The following is a 23,590-nucleotide window of genomic DNA, read 5'->3' as shown; positions in this document are numbered from 1 at the left end:
TTAATATCAAAGATCATGAATTCTCTGATTGTTAGGCAATGCTATGGTCTGAACTTTGTTCCTCTAAGTTCATAAGTTAAAGTCCAGTATTAGCAGGTGGGTGTCCTTGAAAGGTGAATGGGTTAGGAGTGAGTACTCTCCACAAAGGATCTAGAGAGCTCCCTGATGCTCTTTCATCCTGTGAGGACTCACTGAGGGTACAGCATCTACAAACCAGAATGTGGCTCCTCACTGGATGCTGAATCTGGTGGTCCGTGATTTGGTGCTTCTCAGCTTTGCTCTGGGAGTATAAGAATACGTTTCAGCTATTTATAAGCTACCCAGCTTTTCATATTTTATTTTAGCAGCTTGTACAAATTAACACAGGTACTCTGGTTCAAGTGTCCACATGAACCATTATTCTTTCCTAACAATGAACCTAACCATGAGCCTTTAAGGTTAGAATTATTTTGCTTGAAACTGAATGCTGACAGTGGAAAAATTAGTCTTCTCCAGGAAAGAGCACACTAAATGGCTCCCCAGTACCACATGGTCAGCCCTGAAAACATACATATGAGTAACGTTATATAGACTGACCAGGGTATACATGTATTAAATACTATGTCCTTAAAATATATATGCATATACATCTATGTATATATTTTTGAGAACAATTAACAGAAAGGAGGCCATGAATTTGAAAATAGAGCAAGGAGTATATATCTGGGTTTAGAGGGACAAGGAGGTAAAAATGATATTATAGTATAATCTCAAAGAGTAAATAGTACAAATAATAACACATAGAACTTATGCTTATAAACGTTGAGTCTAATTTAATTATTTTCATGTATCTTCATAATTTTACCAGTTTATGGTTAAAAGCCATGTGGTGTCTCTCTGTCTCATGATATATCTACTCTTTTCCTTTTAGGCTCTGGTTATATATTCTAATTTGACAATTTTCATGTGTCTTGATAATGTCTCTGTCTCATGATATATCTACTCTTTTCCTTTTAGGCTTTGGTCATGTATTCTACTTCTTTTCTGTGCTTGTTATTGGTTGGTTGGTCTTCTAATTCTAACAAGTTTGCTGCCTCGAATTTTTACTGACTTTGTAAGTTGGACTTCTAAGGAACATGTGCCGAGTTCTCTGTGCATCCCAGCCACTCATGTACCTGTGATCCAACATCACTGGAAAACACTAGAGTAAGTTTTCTCTGTTTGAGCTATTACCTTTATGTTACTCTAGGTCTAAAAATTAACTTGTTTTTACTAATATAGTATTCTGAGAGTTCATCATCAGAAAAATCACAATGCCTAACCTTCCGTTTTAACTTGCCATATCACATCCAAAAACGTACTGCCATCTTGTTTGAACTTCTTAAAAGAGAAAATATATGTAAATAAATTAACGCACCACCTGGTCTGCCATGACTGCTTAGAGAACGCTATTGCTTGTGCCACAGCTACACACCAGACGTGAAAAGAAGCAGAAAGAGGACAGCAGATGTGATTGAAACATGATGTCTGGCATTGAGGTGTCCGTGGGCAAAAGTAAATAATCTTCTACCACACAGATAGAGAGGTGAGGGCAGAGGGCAGAGGAAATGAGTTGACAGGGCAAGAAGGCTGAGAATGAACAAGAAAAGGAAAATACCCAGGAGACCAACAGTCTCTGGGAATGTCTGGGATACTGAAGTCATTCAGCAATCATAGCAATCATGGTGTCGAGAAAGAGGGGGTAGGCCATGGGTTCCATGAAGCCAAATGTGTGGATGAGACCAAAATCATGAAGATTTATATGTCTTACTGAGGATTTTGGTTTCTAGTCCAAACCTAATGAAGACCTAGTACACATTTGCAAGCAAAAATCTTTGAATGAATCACTTTCAGGAATGATGCAGGGCGAGATCAGAAAGTAGTAGAATTAAGTTGCTACGATATTAAGCACAAGTAAAAGCTGTCCCATGCCTAGCAGTGATGGTCAGGGCGAAACAAAGCAAACTCAATGGTATTTCTGTAGACTTTTATCTCATATGGCTTTGTTTGGGCAGCTTTTGTCTTATCGGTCTTATGGTTTCCAATTTAGTGGGTTTTGTTTTGTTTTGTTTTGTTTTGTTTTGTTTTGTTTTGTTTTGGTGTGTATGTGTGTTCATGTGAGTCTCTCTCTCTCTCTCTCTCTCTCTCTCTCTCTCTGCATGTTTTTGTTTGCCTGTTTGTTTTCTAAAGAGAGAAAGAAGGAAGAGGGATGGAGTTAATATGTTGGGAGGTAGAAAGGATCTTGGAAGAGTTTGGAGAGTGGAAAATGGTGAAGAGGATATATTATATGAATTTTTTTCAATTAAAAAAAAAGACAGAGAGAAAGAAAGTTGCTACAAAATCACAGGAGATGATGATGGCAACACTAATAAAGACAAGATAAATGGGGCCAGAAGAAATACAAATATTGAGAGTAACATAAAAACTATAAAAAGCAGGACTTGTTGAGTCTCTGCACGCTAGGAGGTGGGGGATGGTTGGAGAGTAGGCATCATTACAGACAATTTCCTTGAAAGCTGGAACTATTCACTAGCTAGGAAATTGGAACAAAGCCAAGATCTTGAAAGAAAAGAGATTTTCTTTGAGAGTATAAGGTTTGTGAGATACATCCCTTCCTGCTCCTCACCCCCCAACGTTTTAAAGAGAACATGAGAGTTCAGATGGTGAGAAGACAAAGAGGGCTGCTAGCCCAGGATTAGAGATAAGAGTGTAGACATCAGGAGCAGAGGTGACAGGCTAAACCTCAAGAACGCATGGTGCAGTCTACACAGGATTATATATCAGTATCATTCAGCAAATGTGGTACATAAACCCCCTTCCTCTTCAGTGGGAAATGGATCAAGACCTGGCTCCAGTCATTCTTTGAACCTTAATGGCAGCCACTCCCACACCATATGTCTTAGCGTAAAATGACACCGAAAAATGATTTGAGGTTCTGTCCGACTCTTATGCTTTCCTTTAAATTTCCTGCCCGGTGACCATTCATAAAGTCTTTACCTCTAAATGAAATGTCATGTTTTCTGGGAAGCCTGTGGTAATCTGGTCATGCCCTCTGTATTGTGGGGAAGGTCCGTTGTTCACTTCTTTCTTATTAGAGCAATGGGCCCCTGTCCTTACTATCGATAGACACCTTCCATCACTGCTTGGGAAATTCCTAAGAGGGAAAGACTTCATACCCAGAAAGGTATTAAAGCATGTGTTCATGGAATGAGTGCACAGAATACTGAGACCTCTCCGTGCAAGTAACATCAATGGCACCACTAACAGTCCCTGATTAGTGTTTGGAAAACAGTCAGGGAAAGTACTTAGATCTAATGTAGTATTTTCAGTGCAATCCACGAAGGACTTCATTGTGTTCTTAGCCTACTGCCACTTGAATCAGTACAACTGACTCTAAAACAGTATGGTTATAGAAATTACTAGGAACATACTCCCTTCTTGGTGAAAATGTGATTATTTCATTCAAGGAGAAAATAAAATAAAAGAGGAAATCAAAAACAGTGAAAGGCAGTGATAGAGAACAAGGAAGGACAAGGAGACATTAGGACAGCTCTTCTCAACCTGTAGGTCAGGACTCCTTCAGCAACCCTCTATCTCCAAAAGTATTTGCATTATGATTCACAACAGTAGCAAAATTACAGTAATGAAGTAGCAATGAAAATAATTTTATGGTTGGGGGTCACCACAATGTGAGGAACTGTTTTAAAGGGTCGCAGTATTAGAAAGGTTGAGAACCGCTGCTTTAGAGCATTATGGCACAACATCTCAGGACAGGATAATTTGGCCTGGAAGTGCAGCTCAACAGAGCAGCTGCCTATCCCATGTAGGATGTGGGTTTGATTACCAGAATGGAAGGTTATGGATAGTTGAAAGATAATTAATACATACTTGAGAAAGCTAATATTTGTATAACTTTAAATATATAAAAACATATTCTTAAAGAAATAGCAAGAAGGAATCCTACCTGGAAAAGAGTTTGAAGAAAATACTAGTGGGGAAAGAATGAAAGAAAAACAGGACTCCAGGGTTCCAAATGACAATATTGCGTCCTTGAAGTGCTAGGTCATGTAGCAATGGGATATTTGCTTTTGTCTGCTCAGCTCCTTCTTCAGGAGGGATGATATATAAATATTTTTTTTGGCTGACATAAATAAAACACCTTTCAATTAACCTCTACTTAATTGTAAAAAACAAAAACAAAAAAAGGAAGGATTTCTGAAATTCCCTTCCCCCACCTACATTGTTAGAGGGAGGATATGTGGACATTTTCCCCCAAGACACTGAAAGATACATTCATACATATGGTCTAGAATTTCAATAATATGTGTAATATTTATTATCACATGGAAAGAATGCATGTTATGGTTTGTTTTTCAAACTGGCTTTTTTTTCTTCAGGGAACTTTCTGGTTTTCATTCTTGACAAACAGTTTAATGAGCATAAGTTTGGGTGAAATACTGCTAAAAATCACAAAGCGAGTTACTATCGAGGGCTTAAAAGAACAAGCTCTTTAAGAGAGAGGCCAAAGAAGTACCGATCATCTCAATAATGGTCTCTTCTGCAGGAGCTGGGGAGAAATCCCACCATAACACCATCTGTTTTGAAACTACCAAGAAGACAGAAATGTGAAGTGCTTTGAATCCCAAACCTTACAGTAATTAACCCAAAGAGGCGGAAGTGTTCATGATTCCATCCTATTGTTATTTAGAAGTCACAAATGGAGACTATTACTCTAGACGTTCTCAATTATCCCATGTGGATTTTGTTTTAATTTACTAAATACTTTGAAAGCCATAGCTTTCTCTTCCAGATATGTAATGACTGTGTAGCATGTACTAAGAAACAAGACGGAACCCCTCCTTCACTGCTGAGCTCTGCCATGGAAGCACTGGATGACCTTGGCCCCTGACTGCCCCCACCCCTCACTTACAACATTTGCAAAATAATAATTCTTTTCCCTTTAAACTTTGAAGGATTTAAACAATGGGATAATAAATGGCATATCCAGTTCATTTATTTGGCAATGAGAAGTTGGGTTGGTAGTGTAGCAGAAGAGCCTAGCACACTAGCTGTGCGTTCAATCTGCAGTGTTTCTCATTGATGGCCCACAAAGCATCCAACATATGCTTTAGCACACACAGTGGATGGAACTGATGTCACTATTTCTATTTAAGCCATACCACTAAAGCTCACATGTGGAGTAATTGATAATTTTTGACCTTGAAGAAAGGATGAAACTGTATCGAAACATTGAAAAGTTTTTATAAACCATCCCAAACTACATGGTTTTATAAGCAGCTAGATAATGCAGCCCTTGCTCGGATGTTCAACACCATGCTTACAACCAGGACATATCTACCATCCTTTCTAGCATTATTATCCAATGGGGTTCATAGTCCTCTGGGCAGATAACAGAGATGAGAGGAGCTAACACTCTGAACAAGTTTGTAATTTATATGTTCGTTTTTATGATCTTATTTTTCTATCTCATTATTGTCAAAGCTCCAAATTCTTTCCTAGCATCAAAAGTTCTGGACAAGCCAGATTTAACCTCTTATGATTTCATTTACCTTTAAAACTGTCTGCCAAACATCTGCCAGTAACAGCATTTTTGCCTACTTATCTCATAGGACTTTTATTCAGATGCTCTGGGTATAAATATGTGATTTTCTTTTGTAAATTAAACCCCCCTAACTTTGGCTAATTGCATTGGAGTTAGCCTAGAGTCTTAGATTATAAACACATTCACTTTTCAAGACATGTTGAAAGATTCAGTTCTCCAGCTAGTGTACACTGATCATGTGATACCCTTCAACATTGGGCTAGATACTTTTACAGGCTGAGAAATAAGCTCTTACCAAAATTAACAACCTGCTCTCTACTGCAACTCGCCGGCAATTGTCCTGAAGGTGGGTAAGAGTGTGTTCTAATAACTGCTGGAGATAGCTAAGGACATTTGCTGACATAGTCATGATTCTGGCTGCTGGCAAGCCAGTGGCAGCCCTTTCCTAATTCTATCCAGCTTGTTCTGAGATTGGATATAAGATAGAATCTGGTAACGAGCCCAGGTTCTCTCAACTCTGATCCAGGAGACAGCCAGTCAAGTGTTTAGCTGGTTTGCCCTCTCTTAGGAAGGCCCCTGCTTTGAAATACCAGACCCTGAGTATAACAGTCTGCCTCAAATAGATCAAATAGGAATTTGTCTCTGCGGGTTTTTTTTTTCAGTTTCTCTTTTCTTATTTTTGATCTTGGGGAGGACACTTATTTTTAATGCATGGTCCTGATTGGAATAGCACATAGCAATCTCTTGTCCTCTGGGACAAGGCAAGGAAAATGGCATAGCTTGTACTCATGCTGTGCAAATGTCAGCTTTGCATTAAAAAAAATCTATTACACAATGCATCATGCAGCAAGGCTTGCCAAATGGGGGAGAAAAGAAAGAAAAGCAGAATAGACTGGATTTCCTATATGCATGTTTTAATGATTTTGGAAAATCATCAACCTGGATCAAATTTAAAAAAAATGATATGACAATTTTCCACTAAGGCCAGAATGCAAAGTCTGGTGATAGTTAAATTCTAAGCAACTTTGTATTTTCTTGATAAGTAACAAATAGAGTAACTTTATTTCACTAAGATCCCAATCCTTTTTGATGCTTATTTCATGCTGGTTTTGGGGGCGGGACACTTTTTCAAATAGCCACTGATGGTGTACTTGTGCACCACACCTATGCACCCATTGCAACGTAAGCTTTGAAAACACAGGGCTTCTGAGCATGAGACGTGCTTACAGGCATTGTGAGAGTGAGGAGTAGTGAAAAATCCTCCACCAGGGAGAAGCAGAACTTCCCCTCCTCCGCAAATCAATCTGGAACTTTCGAAGATCTCTGCTCTATTTCTTAGCAACAATAGTAAACACTGCACTACATCTGGTACCCGAGAATTTCACCATGTTAATCTGTGGGTACTCAATTCAATTAAAGATTAGACTTCTCAATTGTAGTTTCAGTACACAGCGGGCTGCTAAAGTGTGATGATCAGCGGCAAAGTGTGCTTGCCTCAGCACAACTCCGGGAGCGAAAATGAATCATTTATTTCCATCTCTCTATGACCGCTCTTCTCCGAGGCACTGTGCTGAGTTCATGTGCTTTGGAGTACATTGGAATTCTATGGTTAACGCACAGCTTGGAGGCCTCATTTATGAAAATTCCTTTAAACCTTTCGCCACTTTGACAAATCCTGTCCAAGTTCACTGAGCCAATTCAAAAGTAGCTCTCAGCCTTTTTATAGGTTTTCAATTACACCAGCACGGCAACCCAGAGCCACAGTGTTTGAAGAACTGTGTGTGAGTTGCAGAGAAACATGAATTCTTTTTTTAGGAGACTCAGATGAAAGGCCCCAAATTAGAGCCAATGGATGAAAACTTTGTCTATCTTGAACTGCCCATGTCTTACTGACGTGCCTGTTGGATAACTTAAACATGGCTAGTATGTAGTTATTTACCATATGGTCTATGTGATGATTTTTCTAACTTTTAGGAATTTACTTTGCAAAAATAAATATTGGCATATTACTTCATGCTCCAGTTGCCCTGGGTAGAGTTTTCCTTATGAAACTGCTCAAAATGTTGTCTGAGTTCATTAATCCTCCTGATCCACAGCACGGGACAGCGGGATTTACTTTTCCTGGGTTGATCAGGCACAGTTGAAGCAGGTCAAGGGGCTCTCCAGGGCGAAACTGACAAATGTTGGTCAAACTGAGGTTAAGCTTAATGCTAATCGATTTCAGCACTTTTTCCCCTCTACATTTATTTATTCCAATGCATTTGCACGCTTGTGTGTGTGTGTGTGTGTGTGTGTGTGTGTGTACATGCACCATAGACATCATGTGCAACAGCACTCATGTCTTGTCTGTATAGAGGTCAGAGCATGACTTCCAGGAGTCAGCTCTGTCCTTTAACAGTGTGGGTAGCAGGCAGAGACCTCAAGATAGACCGCAAGTCATGAGGCTTGGCAGGAGACACCTTCATCCACCAAGCTATCCTGCGGGCCTTCAAGGCATTTAAAAATTATTATTGAAGATTTAGTGTGTGTGTGTGTGTGTGTGTGTGTGTGTGTGTGTGTGTGTTTGTGTGTGTGTGTGTGTGTGTGTGTGTCTGCCTGTGTGTGTGTGTGTGTGTGTGTCTGCCTGTGTGTGTGTGTCTGCCTGTGTGTGTGTGTGTGTGTGTGTGTGTGTGTGTCAATCAGTTGAGTGCAGGTGTCTCTAGAGGACAGCAGAGCGTGCCAGATCCCCTAGAAATGAAATGTCAGGAGACAGGGAGCTGTTGGATGTAGGTGCTGGGAACTGAACTGGGGTCCTCTGCAAGGGAACTATGTGCTTTCAATGGCTGAGCCCTCTGTCTTTCTCTCCAAGCACCCTGTAAATGGGCTTGAGCTAATCAGATTCTTTGCCCTGTTTTCAACTGTTTTTTATATTGCTTAGATGAAACTCTGGTATCTTCTCCCGATTTCAAGCTTTGCATTTTTTTTTACATATATGATTAGTATGTTTTATGAGAGTAGCCATCTTTTAGATGTGGTTGAATGCATTGTTTGGGGTGACATTTATCACTGAGGATAAAGTAGATATGCAAAATAAACATGCTCTTAGCCATTTAGAAGCACTTGCAGAAATTTAAATACTGCTGTGTATGCAAAGGCAGTTGTACTCAGGATGTAAATCTCTCATTTTCTCGGGGTGGGGGGAGTTGAATGGACAGTAATGGGGTCAGAGCAAGCTCAAGATGACTCCAGCAGCTTCCTGTTGCAGCTTGCTTTCGCCACATGCACCAATGTTTTGTATGTCAAGTGGCCCTTTCGGTAATCTCAGTAAGAGGTGTGTCTAGTAGATGACTCTTTGTGTTTGGTCTGTCCTGTTTGTTTTCTTATCCTAGGACGAGTATTATGGTTTAACATAATATTACTTGACTTTGGAGACTGAAATCAAAAGATAAGCAATACACATGTAGGCTCCGTACACAGCAGTGCAATCACTCAGTTGCTGACTATGGAGGGCCCCAGTCATCCAGTCTGACCCAAACAGTGTTCTGTGACTCTGGACAGAGCAGGGAGGTGGAAACTAGAGGTTGCGAATGTACTATGCTAAGTCTGAAAAGGCAAGCCTTCATATATCAAACTTAGTGTGGCAAATAACCTCCTTCATTTATTAATATGGTTGCCAGCTTATGAGTGCCCATTGCATACTACAGCAGGATACAGAGGGATGGCAAAGTTTCATTCCTTACCCTCTGACCCGGTTTGGGAAGAATCCAAAGCCACAGATACCTCCTGTCCAGGCAAGAACTTAGGTTTGAGCTAAGTGTTGACTGAATCAGAGGGAGTCCAGAGTCCAAACCTGTATTCTGCTTTGGAGCCACTAGCCACAAGTAGCTGATGAGCACTGGAAATGTGGGTAGTCTGGGTTAAGTATAAAATGCACATCAAATTTCAATGACTTAGTGTGCAAAAATAAGAAGACTATAAGGTATCTATTCAATGATTTGGACGACATGGAAATGCTAAGGCTTTAGACTCACTGAGTAAATGAAGACATATTATTAAAATCGGTGTCCCATGTTGGCTTTTACTTATGGTATCGCCATGAGAAAATGTGAAACCACCTACTTGTTTTGCATGTAGAGAGTTTTACCTTTCTGTGTGTACACTTAAAGGGAAATTCTAGGGAGGTTCTAGAGAGATACAGGCCAGCAACAGGAGAATTAACTGTGGTGTGAGGAAGAGACACAGAGGGACTGGCCATGTTACTGCTTTCTGAGTAGTTTGGTCTGCTGCATTCATCTGCAGCAAAGGGAGCCAGAGGGGGGGGGGGATCCAAGATAATAACATCTCAAGCAAATTAGGAGCAGCTTGTGGTTCACTAGGGGCAGAGCAACTGGTTAACCCATCTTCACCCCGTCTGTGGTAAATTCATTTGGTCACTCTTGCCTTCTCGTCTGCAAAGAGGAGACTGAGATTAACTCCTCTGCCTGCATGCCCCAGCTCCAATTTCCCTTTTTAAAACATTTCTTCTTATTCATGCCTATGAGAGTGTGTGGTATATGCATATGTAGCAGCAGTTGCCTGTGTAAGTCAGAAGGGGACACTGAATGCCTGCAGCTGGAGTTACAGTTGATTGGGAACCAGCCAAAGTGGACGCCGAGTACTGATGTAGGGTCCCCTGAAAGAGTAGTGACCTCTCCTAACCACTGGTCATCTCTCTAGCACCAGGTTTTCCTCTCCAGGGCAGCCATTTAATCTTACAACAGCACTAAAAACATGACACGTGATGAAATGGGGAGACTCAAGGCCAAGCTTGTTTTGACTGGTCAGCCACCCAGGTGAATTCTCCTGCAGCTTGGCCATCTCTAGAGAGATGTTCACAGGGAAACAAGACACTACAATGCTGTCAGTCTTTGTCTCCTCAAGTGAAACAAAAGAGAATTGAATAAGCAAAGCAATATAAGGAATCTAGGGAGTACCCCAAGCAGAGCACCTTGGATCTCACAAATGCAGCCACTAGCTGTCCTCCTTTGTGATCTGAGAAATGATTCTCCCAATCCCCAAGCCATATATGTCAGCCCAGAAAATTTGGTTTGCTTCTTTATCAAGCTCTATCTTGATGTGGTCATTTGGGACTAATTAAAAGCCAATCATAAAAAAAAAACTTTTGATAAACTATCTGAAAAGACCTTCAAAAGGAATCTCGATTTATGTTCAATATTCTGAGCTACAAATCTGAGACTCCAGTTAAAGAAAACCCGAAAAAAAAAACAAACCTAAGAGTAAAAAATCTCCAAAGAGGAAAGATTCAGAGTACACACACAGTGTATACAGCGTTAAGTGAAGCTACCATGAGAACTAGATAGTGCAGTCTTAATCTTCAGCCATCTGTCTAGAGCAGGAGACTGTCCTGTATCCTGAAGGCTGTATCACAAGGTGAAGTGTCATGCAGGGAACAGAAAAGGGAGGGCAGTCATCAATGGGCTCTTGTGAGATCAAGAAGAATGCAATAGTATCCCACTGAGGCAGTAGCTCTCATGACAACATGAAGATGAGAGAAAGCCATGCCAACTAGGACCTTAAAAATGATACAGCCCAGCCAACATGAGCACAGCCTTCCTTCACCTCTCTTGCACGCTCAGAAGAAGGCAAAGCCCACACCACAAGACTTTAGGACCTGTGGTCGACACCTTGGACTTGTCCCTAGGACAGTGACAAGGTTGTGAATGGTTCTGAACACAGCTCCACGATTTGACTGCATGCAACTGCTTTAGAAAGAGAACTGCTGGCCATGGAGAGGTTTGACTAGAACTGGAGACTTGAGGCACCTTCTTTGGGTGACTTGTGAAGTGAAACATGGATGATCTCAAAGAAGAGGTAAAGAGTCAAAATGGAGGCAGGAGGTGTCTGTGGCTGACTAGGAGGTGGAGAAGATAATGAGGAAGTCAGACCCAGGGCCAGGGTTTTGGGGCTCAGGATGCAGTGAGAAGACCTGATTTCCAGAAAAGTCAGGCGAGACAGATGTCTTCTCTGTGTACATGGATAGTACCCTCTCTCTCCTCTTTCTGATATTTTCTTTTTAAGACAGTCTTAGCACCATGAAAAGGACAGGGACTCAGAAAGGGATTTTGCAAAATGTCTCTGCTACCCTATCTGTTGTTTCTTACTTGAGGTGACTTGGTTTCTGTCTCTTGCAAAAAAAGCATGATCCCTAACAATTTCTATTTCACAAAAGGAAAAGTTATTTTTTGATAAGTGATAGATTACAAAAAACCCAAACAAAACAAACAAGCAAAAAAGAAAAAGAAAACCAACCAACAAATCAAACAAAAAACCTAAATTACTATCACAAGTGCCCAGAAACATTTCAGTCCACAAAAGGCACATAGGGATTTTATAGCCAACTCTACCCTGAATAATGAAAAGCCAGACCAGACTGTTTTAGAAAATGTTACTGCACCAGATAATGGCATGTTCATTCATTCAATTAACATTTATTGAGTATCTTCAGGGTTCTCAGGCTTGGACAATAAAAAAAAAGCCTATAAAAGTGTACGCTCAGGTTTAAGCTGGTCCATCCAGGCCTCATTCTCAAAGCACATGTGTATGTGATGCTCAGAATGATCGTGTGAAAGCTCTGAGGCCAGATGCTCTGTCTGGACCAACAGCTGCACCTGATGGTACCTGGCTATCTATAACTGATTCTGACGCTGCAGCATTTTGAGTACGTTTTCAGGAGAAAGGCAGAACGTGTTTAGAATTCCATTCCTGCCTAGCAAAATGTCCTCCAGCCAAGGTTTGCGAAGGGATCCTAATGAGGCATTCTGTTGGCCCACCTTTTCTGTCTTTGCTTTCCAGGAGAAAACCAGACTACACCATGGATTTAACTTTTGTTATTGTGTCTACAGCTCACCTAAATGTGCCTCGCTATCCTGTGGCTAGGCCCGACTCAGTTTTCAAGCATTCCTCAGCAGAGGGCATCTGTTGCTTGTACCCTTGTCTACCTCCAGTGCAAATTGGTGGTGCTCTTGGGGATGAACATCCTACTGCAGGCCACCTTGGGCAGGTTGATAAGCAAGGCTTCTGGTTCAGGAACTTGTATGCCACTCCAGCTAGGCCAATGGGGCCTGCTAGGCTCGACTAAATAAGGAACATTACTCCAAGATGCCACATACCAAGAGTCATTGCTTCCCTCCTCAACAAGGTCCTTTTCTAACTTCCTTTTAACCTCTTAAGGTAATCGGGGATATCATAGTTGGTTTTCTGGGGCTTTCTTTACTCAAAGCAACTTGTCTATGTGTAGTAGTCAGTGAAATACAAACCTACGGAATAATATTCAGCCCACTCTAAGCCTTTCTGGGACTGAGTTTTTCTCTCCCTCCAGAATAAATCACTTACTGATTTCCCCATGTCTCCTAATCACACAATCCTCTGTCGGCCACTTAAGCTCTTTTAAATCGCAGGATGATTTGGACTCTCTGCTTTACTACCTCTATTACCAGCCACCTAATCCTAAGTCTGGAGTCTCCTGGACCCATGATGCAGTAGACACTTCTCATCTTACATGCCGAGGGACCTGTAAGCACCAAAGCTCTACATTTCTGGGTTTCATGAGCTAGTCCTCAGCAGGATGGTCCTTCTATAATCAAGTGAACTCAAAGGTCTCATAGATTTATTTTTTTAAAAATCTAATTTATTTTTTTGTAGTTACCACCCATCTCAGGTGTTGCCTTTCTAAACCCCTCAAATCTTCGATGACATTAGAATTTGGGAGAATAGCCAACATGACACGAATAGGTACTCAGCACCTGTCCCCTCTGTAGTGGTTGCTCACTTGCTGTTCCTTCCACTGCTCTCTGAATATAGATTGGGTACTGAGTGAAAAGACCCTGGCTAGCCTGCTAAAGAAAGAGAGGTTCCTGTCCCAGTCCACCTGTGCAACTTTGATAATTGCCGCACAGCAGCAAGACAAGTAGTCAAGGCCATCCAAGATCCAAGGTCATCCTGCCATCTGACTGATGACGTCACCTGCAGGAACTTTCATTGGATCAGCAGAGCCCAGCCCAAACTGCTGACCAACAGAAAGAAGCATGAGATTTTGTAGTTTTAAGCAACTACATTACAGAATGACTTAATAATTCATCAGTCGGCAACTGATAAGATAGCTCAAGAGGTATGTGGACTTTTCTCCACATTCTTTCATGGTTATTGTTTAGTTTTCAGGGAACTCAATTCTAACATGTCTTGTTTCATGTTCTGCAACATTATTTACAATTTTAGGTGTCCTATTCTCTGCCTTTAATTCCTTTACGAAGAGATCACAGGGTGTGTGTGTGTGTGTGTGTGTGTGTGTGTGTGTGAGAGAGAGAGAGAGAGAGAGAGAGAGAGAGTTATTTTGTTTTCTTTATGTGCGTGTATCTCAGTGAGTGGATCCATGGTGTCCAAGCGCTGAAGCCAGAAGAGGGCACTGAATATTCAGTAGCTGAAGTTAGAGAAGTTGGGAGCCACCTGACAAGGGTGCTGAGAACAGAACTCAGGGTGCTCTTAGCCCCTAGGCCATCTCTCTGACCCTTGCAATCTGTACTTTTATATTCTCCATATTCACAAATATACAATAACTATTTAAGAATCTAGTCAGACTTCTGAAGGGGCCAAGCATCAATGAACAATTCCTCTGTTGATCATTAATTTTATTTTTGATTCAGATTTTTTTTTTTTCCTTGAGACAAGCTGGCTTGGAGATCACTAAGGATAACACATGACCCCTGACCTCGTAATTTTCCTCCTGTGCCCCACCTGTCACTGGGTCCAGCTTTGGTCATTAATTTTAAAGGTTTAATAAAAGATTCAAGCTGCCAACCATAGAATATAAAGTCTATTATCAACTAACTGGAAAATAATGCATAGTGTTTAGCTAAGAGACCAAATTATGTATTCATTTCAGGAAATTTTACTCTGCAAGTGAATTTGCATATAAGTCAAAGAGCAAAAGTAAATAAGCATATACAGGTTCCTGTTTCACAGAAGCAACTATTTGATTCTCGCCACCTATTATTTGTCTCCGAAGACACACATTTCTCCTATGGGATTTGCATCTGTAACCTGAAAGAGTGCCAAAAACTAGGCTCTTTCTCTAAGAGTGTCACAGGATCCTCTTGTGGCTCTTCAATTAGATTTTGCATTTAAGAGAGAAAGTCCCTTGTGTTTCTTCTAATGATGCACCTGCTACTTTGGGAGATTTCTTCTTTTCACAAGAAACAAGCTAAATCTGGCAAGAAACATGGCTCCGGGCTTTCTCTGATGATATCAAAGAGCATTTGTATGTTTTAGATGTTTTTGTGGGCTTCCCTCCTCCTAGGCACAGTGAAGTCCCTCCAAGTCCTTCCAAAACAACCGTGCTCCCAACGATTTTGGCTTCTATTCCCTGTTTCCACTGCACACCTGCACTGAACAGCTGCTTGGACTCAGCAAAGCTGTGACATGGCACACAGAAATCCACGGACCTTAGTCACTTCCTTTCAGACACGGACAAATAGAAACATCGAATTAGCGAATGCAGTACCATTTCAGATGTACTGTCTTGTAAACTCTCTTCACGAACCTCTGAGGGATGATAAAGGTTATGTTCAAACTGATAAAACCTCTTTATAAACCTCCCTTTTAGCAGCATTACTAACATTAGTGATGTTCTATGACTCTTAAGAGAAGTGCCATCATTTACTTTCTGATCTAGACCTGGAAACTCGAGTTATTCCATTATGGGCAATACTTGGTTAATGTTCCCTGAGAAAGAGACTTCTGTGATCAGCCCCCAAATGTCACACATTCTTCTATTAGTTGTAAGGACAGTTTAAAGGTATCTCCCTGCATTTTGCTATGTAGGAAGTAATTTAATATCAAGTCACATCAGAATCAGCCAATAGACACTGCCTCCCAGGTGTGCACACATTAGCATATGGGCCTTTCTACAATCTTGCTCTCTTGACTTTTGAATTTTTCAATGTGTACAAATGAAATACAGATTTGAACTTATTCCCAACTGAGATGTCTGCTTCATAATGAGAATTTTTTTTTTTTTTGCCTGCTTGCAGATTCAGCGCCGAAATGATGCCTGACCATAATGTGTTTAGAGTTGACACCTTGGAGAACTGACGTCTGCGCGAATGTAATCCCCATAAATCTCCCAAGATAGTCCTTATTTCATTTTGCAAACTGTGCCCTGGCCGAGCTCCACAGCACGTGGTGTGTGGGGAGACTGTTGCGGTGGTTGGTGGCTCTTTCTTCCCAGGGGCTATTAGATGGACACTTGTCAGTAATAACCAGGAGGAGTGGCATCCCACTTCCAGCAAGTGAAAAAAAGGGCACAGCCAGCAATGCTTCCTTAATTAACTTTCCCAAGGAAAGCAATGTTCCCGCAGGAAAAAACAACACTGTTTCCACCCTCCTAGCGGCTAGTTGGAAATGAGCAACAATGCAGTTGCCTTTTTGTCTCCTGAAGACTTTCTTTGCTGCAAGCAGTAGCGTGTTCCTCAAAGAATGCTAGTATTTCCTGTGGAAACTGTATGGCTGCCAGAACTGGTTCAGAATATTCTCCCCTTTCTTTTCGAGAAAAAAAAAATGAAATAAACAAAACGTGGCATTTGACAATAGCCAACGTTGGCTTCATCCCTACTTACCACCTGCAGACGAAAGTCACCGCCACTGAGAGGGTCAGAAAGAAGCCTTCCCTAAGACATGGACAATCCCGGGACGCCGGACAGCGCCGGGAGGAGGAGCCGAGGCTGGACGGGGCAGCCTAGGCGTCTCGGGGATGATGGGCCAGGGGCTCTCCTCGGGTAGCGACACCACCCGGCATCCCCTTCACGTTTGTTATTGTTCTGGTTACTAGTGTAGCTATCACCATGCCTTCGCCCCTCCCTGGCAGCTCCTAGGAGCCTTGGCACAACCCATCCACGCCTCCGGGACCATCCGAGGTAGCAGCAAGCGTAACGCCAGCGCAAGGGCCAATGAAAAGAACAATCCCCTGCACCAGAGCCAGGGATTGCGAGGCGGGAGCGACTTGGGTCCCCCGGGGTGAAGCTGCCTGGGTTACCACAACGTTCTCCTCTTGTAGCTCTCTGCAGCGGCACCGCGCGGCCCCGAGCAGAAGGGACCCGAGGCACAAAGGGGGCCCCCGGGGTCCCGAAAACCCTCAGGGTGTCGCCCGGTGCAAAGTTGCACGGGCTGCCCTCGTCCCTCTCCTCCCTGCGGCGCCCGCGGTTGGGACCTGGACTCACCGGAGCGCGGGAGGACGGCGGGAGGGATGGACGGACAGACGGCGAGAGCGGCGGGCGCAGGAGACCCGGCGGGCGGCGGAGGCGCTGCCGCGGCCCCGCTACGTCACAATGCGGCCGGGCGGCCGGCGCCGCACCCCGGGCCCCCCAACGGGCGCGCGCGGGCGGGGACACCCGGGGCGGCGGGACGCTGAGCTCAGGGACGCAACCACCAGGCAGGACCGACAGTGACCGTCCCCCTGCGTCCCGGCCCAGCCCACGCCCCTCAGCAGCAGCCGCCTTCCCCTGGTGTCCCCGGCCAGCGAACCTGCTGCTTCTGCTTACCTCGCGCGTTCACCTCCGCCGCCTTGGCTCTTCCCCGCAGGCTCTCTCCCCTCCTCCCCTCCCACTTTTGGCCCCTTCTTCCCACTTTCTCCCCCGCCTCCCCTCTGGCTTTGCTGCCTCTCCAGCACCCCCCCCCCGCCCGCCCCCCGCGCGCTCTTTCCTCCTTGGAAATGAAATCTTCCCTCACCGCGATCCATGAATCAACCGCTGCCACCTCATTGGTCCCCAAACCATTCCAAGGTTCCAGCATAAAACCGGGAAACGATACTCGGAGAAAAAGGAAGGTGGAACACGGCCCTGGGAAAACTGTTGTGTCTGAGAAGTGTTTTGGCCAGAGTGCTGTGCCTTGGCACCGCGTCGTCATCAACCCCCAACCTTCCCCTCTTCCAAGTCTAGCCCACCCTGAAAGACTTAGCCAAGGATGTAAAGGGGCAGGGCTGGGGGATTTTTACCCAGAATGTTTTGTGCTCCTGGGTGGGTGGCGCTAGAGATTTGGGTCTGAAATGACAGTTGGTTAATTCAGCAGTGTACCCAGGACCCTGTGATAATAGTAACTTTACTCCTAGCATTCCTTATGGTAGGGGCATCAGTGATGCCTGCAAGCGGTGGGTGACCGCCTCTTTCCTATTTCCGAAACAAAATCCAGAGAGAACAGACGCTTTGATAGCAACATTGGCTCTCTGTTGCCCCCTTGGACAGCTTTAAATGACTTTGGACAAATCTCTGTCCCAGGAGTGGGACAAGATTTGGAGTGTGTCAAAGGAAAGCCATCATGGGCTTCATTCTTGTTACCTGCTTGCTAGAGGTTGTCAGAAGGAAGGAAGGAAGGACTGAGTTCTGGTCAAATTAGGGTCATCTTGCCCACCCCCCACCCCTGCCCCTTTCAGCCAGGGTGGGAATGGCTGTGAGAGATACAGGGAAATCCAATACTACCTGGGTGCTGGCAGAGGGATGTATGCCTGCCTGTCACAGAAAATACACTGCCAGTAAGAAAGAAGGGCCCGGGGGTTTAAAAGCTAGGTTGCCCTGAGTAATTAGAGTGAAGCCGTAAGTCGTTCTTATGAGATACATAATTTGATTTTAGTAGTAAAGACAATCAGAGCAGTCCTTGTCCTGCACACATCTGGAATTCTACCTGGAAGACCTACCATAAGTAAATGGCACCCCTAGAAATGACAGCCTTGAATGTCACCAGAAGACAGTTTTAATCCTCCTCCCTACTCTAAGACTAAATTTCTTCCCCAGCTTTTTGACTAAACAGCCAAGCATATATCATACAGCTCTGTCACTTGTTTATTGTAACTTATCATGTCTTAAGTACATGCATGGAATGCGGCTTCACGATTTTAAAAATACGTATTATCCCCTGGTAGAAAATATGAAATCAGATGACATCATATGCCACTAAAAATACTTTAGAATATTGGTTTTAATTTTCTCACATCTGGTTAGAATAAAACTTCTTTTTCCTGGTGTAAACTCTGAGAAAAGCACATGTTGCTTCGATCCAGTAGATACGGATGGAATTGGCGTTTTCTCTGACGTGGAGCTAGACAAGAGTAGAAATGTCAGTTCCTGCCCTCCTGACTTCATTGAATCCCTTTCTTGGAAAAATTCAGATTTGAATTTATTGAAATCAATAAACACTGAGAAATAGATCTCCGTTCCAGTTGCCCCGAACATCCTACAGTTCTTGTGCTGATCCAAGTGTTTACATGATTCAATAAGGAGAGACTGGATTTTGTTGTATGTGCAGAAAATAGATTGCCTGGGGGTGAAGAGGTTTTTCTGACCACAGCAACCAGCAAGCCACAGTGTAAGGCAGAGATCTTTGTGATGTTTCCTCAGTTATTTCCCCTACTATTTTTTATAGTCCTTTTGTTACTTTTTTTTTCTATTCCCAACATGTTTTTGATTACATACTTACCATTGTTTCCATGTGATTATTTTTACGCTGTGATTTAAATCTAGGCTTGTATACACTTTCCCACATAGACTGTGTGTGTTTGCTTTTGTTTGGACTGTTTGCTGGTTTGCTTCTCCTATGCAAATCCGTGCCAAATCCAAACCACAAATTGATACACCAAAGTGTGGCAGTAATGAAGTAGTTCAGTTCAAACAGCTGTTAGATTTTTAGATTGGATGGCCAGAATGCTAGCTTCCTCAACATCATGTTGACTTCTCTTTAGCCAAACTAACCAGCTGATGCCTAGTCTTTCTAATTGTGTATTACTAACATCCAGCCTCTGGTAGTCCGGTTCCTAATGAAACCATCTGCTGTGTGTAGTACCGAGTGTCTCAGCAAGCCACAGGCAACAGACCATTTATCCCTTTTACCATAGCTCCTACCTAACATAGCTCACCATGGCATCTGCTGGGCTTCGCTTAGTGATCCTATATTGTTGTTTCTTGTTCATTTCTCATCCCTACCATTCAACTGTCTGTTCCTGTCGCAATGACAGCAAGCTCCCATTATTCACATTTGGATCCCCAGCACTGAGCACATTTTTATACTCAGAGTTAGCTACTGAAAATAATTAGTGAAGTAGTGTGGTTCACTGTAGATCATCTGCCAAAGAGCTGCCATGTAACTGCTCGTTCAATTATTACAATTAAACATCTGCCTCTTCTATCCTTTGGCCCGATTTCCATGATATATCTTTATTGGTCTATGAGGATCGGATCAAACTACCACAATACAGCTAGTGATCAGAGAAGGGTTTTCTATTTTTAAATGCATGTTTTATTAATGAAATATTCAGCTTTGTAGTAAAAGCCTTTGAGTGTGTGTGTGTCTGTCTGTCTCATTAAAGAGAGGCCTATTGGAAGTCCCCTCTGATTTCTGCTTGGGAATCATAGTTGCATTGGACTACTTTTTAAATTCTGGAGCCAAGCTTGCTCCATTTCCTTGGCTTTCAGCTTGTCTGGCCCTAAATTATGTCAGGAATCTGAAGATCTTATGCAAATGTGTTTGTATCAATCAAGAAATGTCAGATAGTGATGCGGGGTAATAAAGGGCCATACAAATCACCAACCTAAACTTGCATAGATTAACACGAGTGCATTTCTCGTTCTCCGTATACTGCAGTTTCAGCTCAGGCGCATCTCTGTTTCACAGTTGAGGTTGGTTACTCAAACAGGGGAGAGGAGTCTCCACTAGCATCCAAACTAGAGTTGAAGTGCCAATTCCAGACACTTGGGCTCACAACTCACTGAGTGCCAGTAGGTGTGCGGCTCTACAAAACGACAGCGGGGTAAAGAAGCTCAATCCTGCAGTACACCCAGAACACTCGATCCAAACACAGAGGGGAGTTACGAACACATTGCGCATCCTGTCGATGTAAACCACGAGGAAGAACTTCAAAAATATATTCTGTAGTTAGGCTAATTTCTGAAGTAGCCACTGAACCAAAAATAGAGGAAAAGGTGGTTTTGCCAAATTTGCGTAGTTTTTGTTTGTTTTTTTGTTTGGTTTGGTTTTGATTTTTCTTTTTCTCAGAGAGAGGGATAATTGCAGACAAAAAATGGTATTACCTTGTTTTGTGCCAAGATGTAGGGCATGCTTATTTTTTCTTTACACTTCCTTTTCCATTGTTCTTTTTATTTTGTTCTGTTTCAAGACAGGGCGTGGGGGTGGGCTTCTCTGTATAGCCCTGGCTGTCCTGGAACTCATTCTGTAGATGGACTGGCTTCAAACTCAGACATCTGCCTGCCTCTGCCTCCCAAGAGCTGGGATCAAGTCATGTGTCATGGTTGTCCATCCCTTACTCTTACTTCTATATATCACAGGTCTTTGTGTGCCTGAGCCAAACCTGAAAGAGATTTGACATTCATCACCTTGTCTCCGTGACAGACTTACTTTCCCTCTCTCCTTCCTTCCTTCCTTCCTTCCTTCTTCCCTCCCTCCTCTTTCTCTCTTTCTCTCTCTCTTTCTCTTCCTCTTTTTCTCTTTCTTTCTTTCTCTCTTCATTTCCTTACTAAGGTTTATTTCATTTGGTATTTCTTACTTTCATGTTTCAGCTATATGCTTCATCTTACCACTTTGAATAAAATTCTGAGTATCTTTGTTTCCCTGTCGCTGTGATAACACATCCGTATGGAGATAGAGTTAACACTGGCTCCCAGTCCAAGGGTACAGTCCATCATAACAGGGATGTCAAGGAAGAAGAAATGAGACAGCAGGGCCTCCCATCCAGAATCAGGAAGCAGAAAGTGATAATGTTCTCAGGTGGTCTCCCTATCCCACTCCTCTTTTTGTCTCTGTGCATGGCCATGCATTCCTATACAAAGGCCAGAAGAGTATATCAGAAGTATTCTTCCATTCCCCACTGCTGTTATTTTCTGAGACAGGACCTTTTGTCTGAAATTGAAGCTCATTGTTTTGTTTAGGCCAGTGGCCAGAAAGTTCCAGGATCTATCGCTGTCCTTCAACACAGGGTCTACAGACACACATGGTGATGCCTGGCTTTTTATGTGGGTGCTTGGGGGACTTGAAATCAGGTTATTTTCCTTTCATAGCAAATGCTAACTCTCTCCTATCCCACCAACCTCCATTACCATTTACAGTCCAAGGCCCAAGCCCAGGGAAAGGTGCTGTCTGCTTGTAGTTGGGTCTTTCCACCTCAATAACCTGATCAACCATACTCTTCACAGGAATACCTAGGGGCTAAATAGTCCCTCACACTGTTTGGAGACTTCTCTTTGCTAATTCCCAATCCTACCAAGCTGACAGTTACCCCTAACCACCACACAGCCATGCCTTGCCAATTTGACAACTAAATACATTATTTTACATTGTACCCTTCCACTCCTTTACTTCAAAGTTTCACACCTGTCTCACAATGCAAGAATATATTTAATCCTATTCCAAATATTCCCCCTAGCCTAAAGGTTCAATCAAAGAGCTCAAGGCCCATGTTTCATCTGAGATCCAAGGCAAATTTCCTAACCCTGAGCTATAAAATAAAAACCAAGCTATATATTTCCAATACAAAACAAAACAGAATAAATAAATAAATAAATAAATAAATAAATAAATAAATAAATAAATAGAAGAGGACTGGAGCACAGTAAGGAATTATTGAACCAAAGCAAGAACAAAATCTATTAGAGAAAATACCAAGTCTGACTGTTCCATGTCTGGTATTTGGGACTCATGATAAAAACCCCGTCCCTTAGTCTTTGCAGCCTGTAATACATACAGCCTCTCCCTTCTGCAAGCTCCATTGCGTGGCTGCAGCTATCTTCAGAGCTGCCCATGGTCCAGGGATCTCTAATATCCTAGGATCGGTACTGCAAATTCAGACATCGTTTCAGTGTCACACAATAAGCTCCCAGGACATCTTTGAAAGGGACTCGAACCCGGGTGCACATTATCTGGCTTTGAATGCTCTCTAAAAGTCGGGAGTCAGACTCTATTACTCTGTCAATCTTGAATCATTTATGCCTGCAAAAGCACTATCACGTAGACAATGCTGCCAAATTCTGCTACCAGATGTGACTTGGCCTCATTGGACCACAGCTGTGCTGACCCCAGGGGAAATTCTCCCCTGGGCAGTTGTCTCTGAGAAGCAGGAAACCCCTTCAGTTTAGGCTTTCCTCCCCTCAAGTGAATTTGGATCGTTGCAGGATGGAGCCTCTAATGGGCTGACTTTAGTTGGGGGGGGGGCAGTTTTCCTATTGTTCAGGCACAGGACAGAATGTTTCTCTCTTTAACTATTACAGATGCTTTCTCAGCAATTTCCTCTGCCAGACAAATTAGTCCATTACATTTAAATTCAACTTCACTCAAGTTATCAGGATATAGCAGAGTGAAACCAGATTCTTGGCCAAAATATCACACACAAAAAAAAAATGGCCCTCCTCCCTCGTATCCTACATAGCTTGGGCCCGGGAAACTGACTGGGGCAACACAGGGATGAAGATGCTGAAGGAGTAACAATCAGACATACAGAAAAGCTGGGACAGGGCAGGGTAGGCTGTGCTTGTTCTGAACTTACCACACAACCTGAAAACTCAGCGTGCTTATTATGTGTAGCACAGAAAAGAGCGACCATCTAGTGTCAGTAAGAGGCTTCTTTGGGAAACCCCTCTCAGGTTGTAAATATCAGGGAGGAGGAAGCTGTGGTGCAACATAGTTTCTACAAACTCTGGTCAATTGTAAATACTCCTACTTAGACCAGAAGAAGGCATTACCCTCCCTCTGAATCTCACCTGGGGAAGCCTTTGTCTGAAGAATCAGGGTGCATGGCATAGTTGTATTTATCTCCACAACACATGTTCATGGTTCATGGAGGATTTCATTTGGTAGCCACGTCTCCCAGTTCTTCATCTCTGAAATCTTACAAGCTAGGCTTCCACTATCTGAAGATCTCACCCCATCTCATCTTCCAGGTTACCATCAGAATGGCCCACTAGGCTCTTGCAGCATTCAAAGGCT

The 23,590-nt window shown here is 42.9% G+C and overlaps 1 protein-coding gene across 8 annotated transcripts in view; it reads right to left on the bottom strand.

Annotated features, from left to right (window-relative positions):
* Sncaip (synuclein, alpha interacting protein (synphilin)) overlaps window positions 1-17,478 on the bottom strand; it is a 148,125-nt gene extending 130,647 nt beyond the window's left edge. For 2 of the 8 annotated variants that reach the window (NM_001199151.1, NM_026408.4), the window contains exon 1: window positions 17,339-17,478. The gene's annotated coding sequence lies outside the window, so the exon portion shown is untranslated. Of the gene's footprint in view, window positions 1-16,230; window positions 17,296-17,338 lie in introns of those variants that run through there. The other 6 variants (XM_006526191.4, XM_017317971.2, XM_030250578.1 and 3 more) reach the window with 5 other exon arrangements.
* Window positions 17,479-23,590: the final 6,112 nt, after the last annotated feature.

The sequence above is a fragment of the Mus musculus genome, chromosome 18 (genome assembly GCF_000001635.26).
Source record: "Mus musculus strain C57BL/6J chromosome 18, GRCm38.p6 C57BL/6J".
In the NCBI taxonomy this organism is placed as follows: Eukaryota; Metazoa; Chordata; class Mammalia; order Rodentia; family Muridae; genus Mus; species Mus musculus.
The sequence above is the reverse complement of the archived record's forward strand: the minus strand, read 5'-3'. Positions and strand labels throughout refer to the sequence as shown.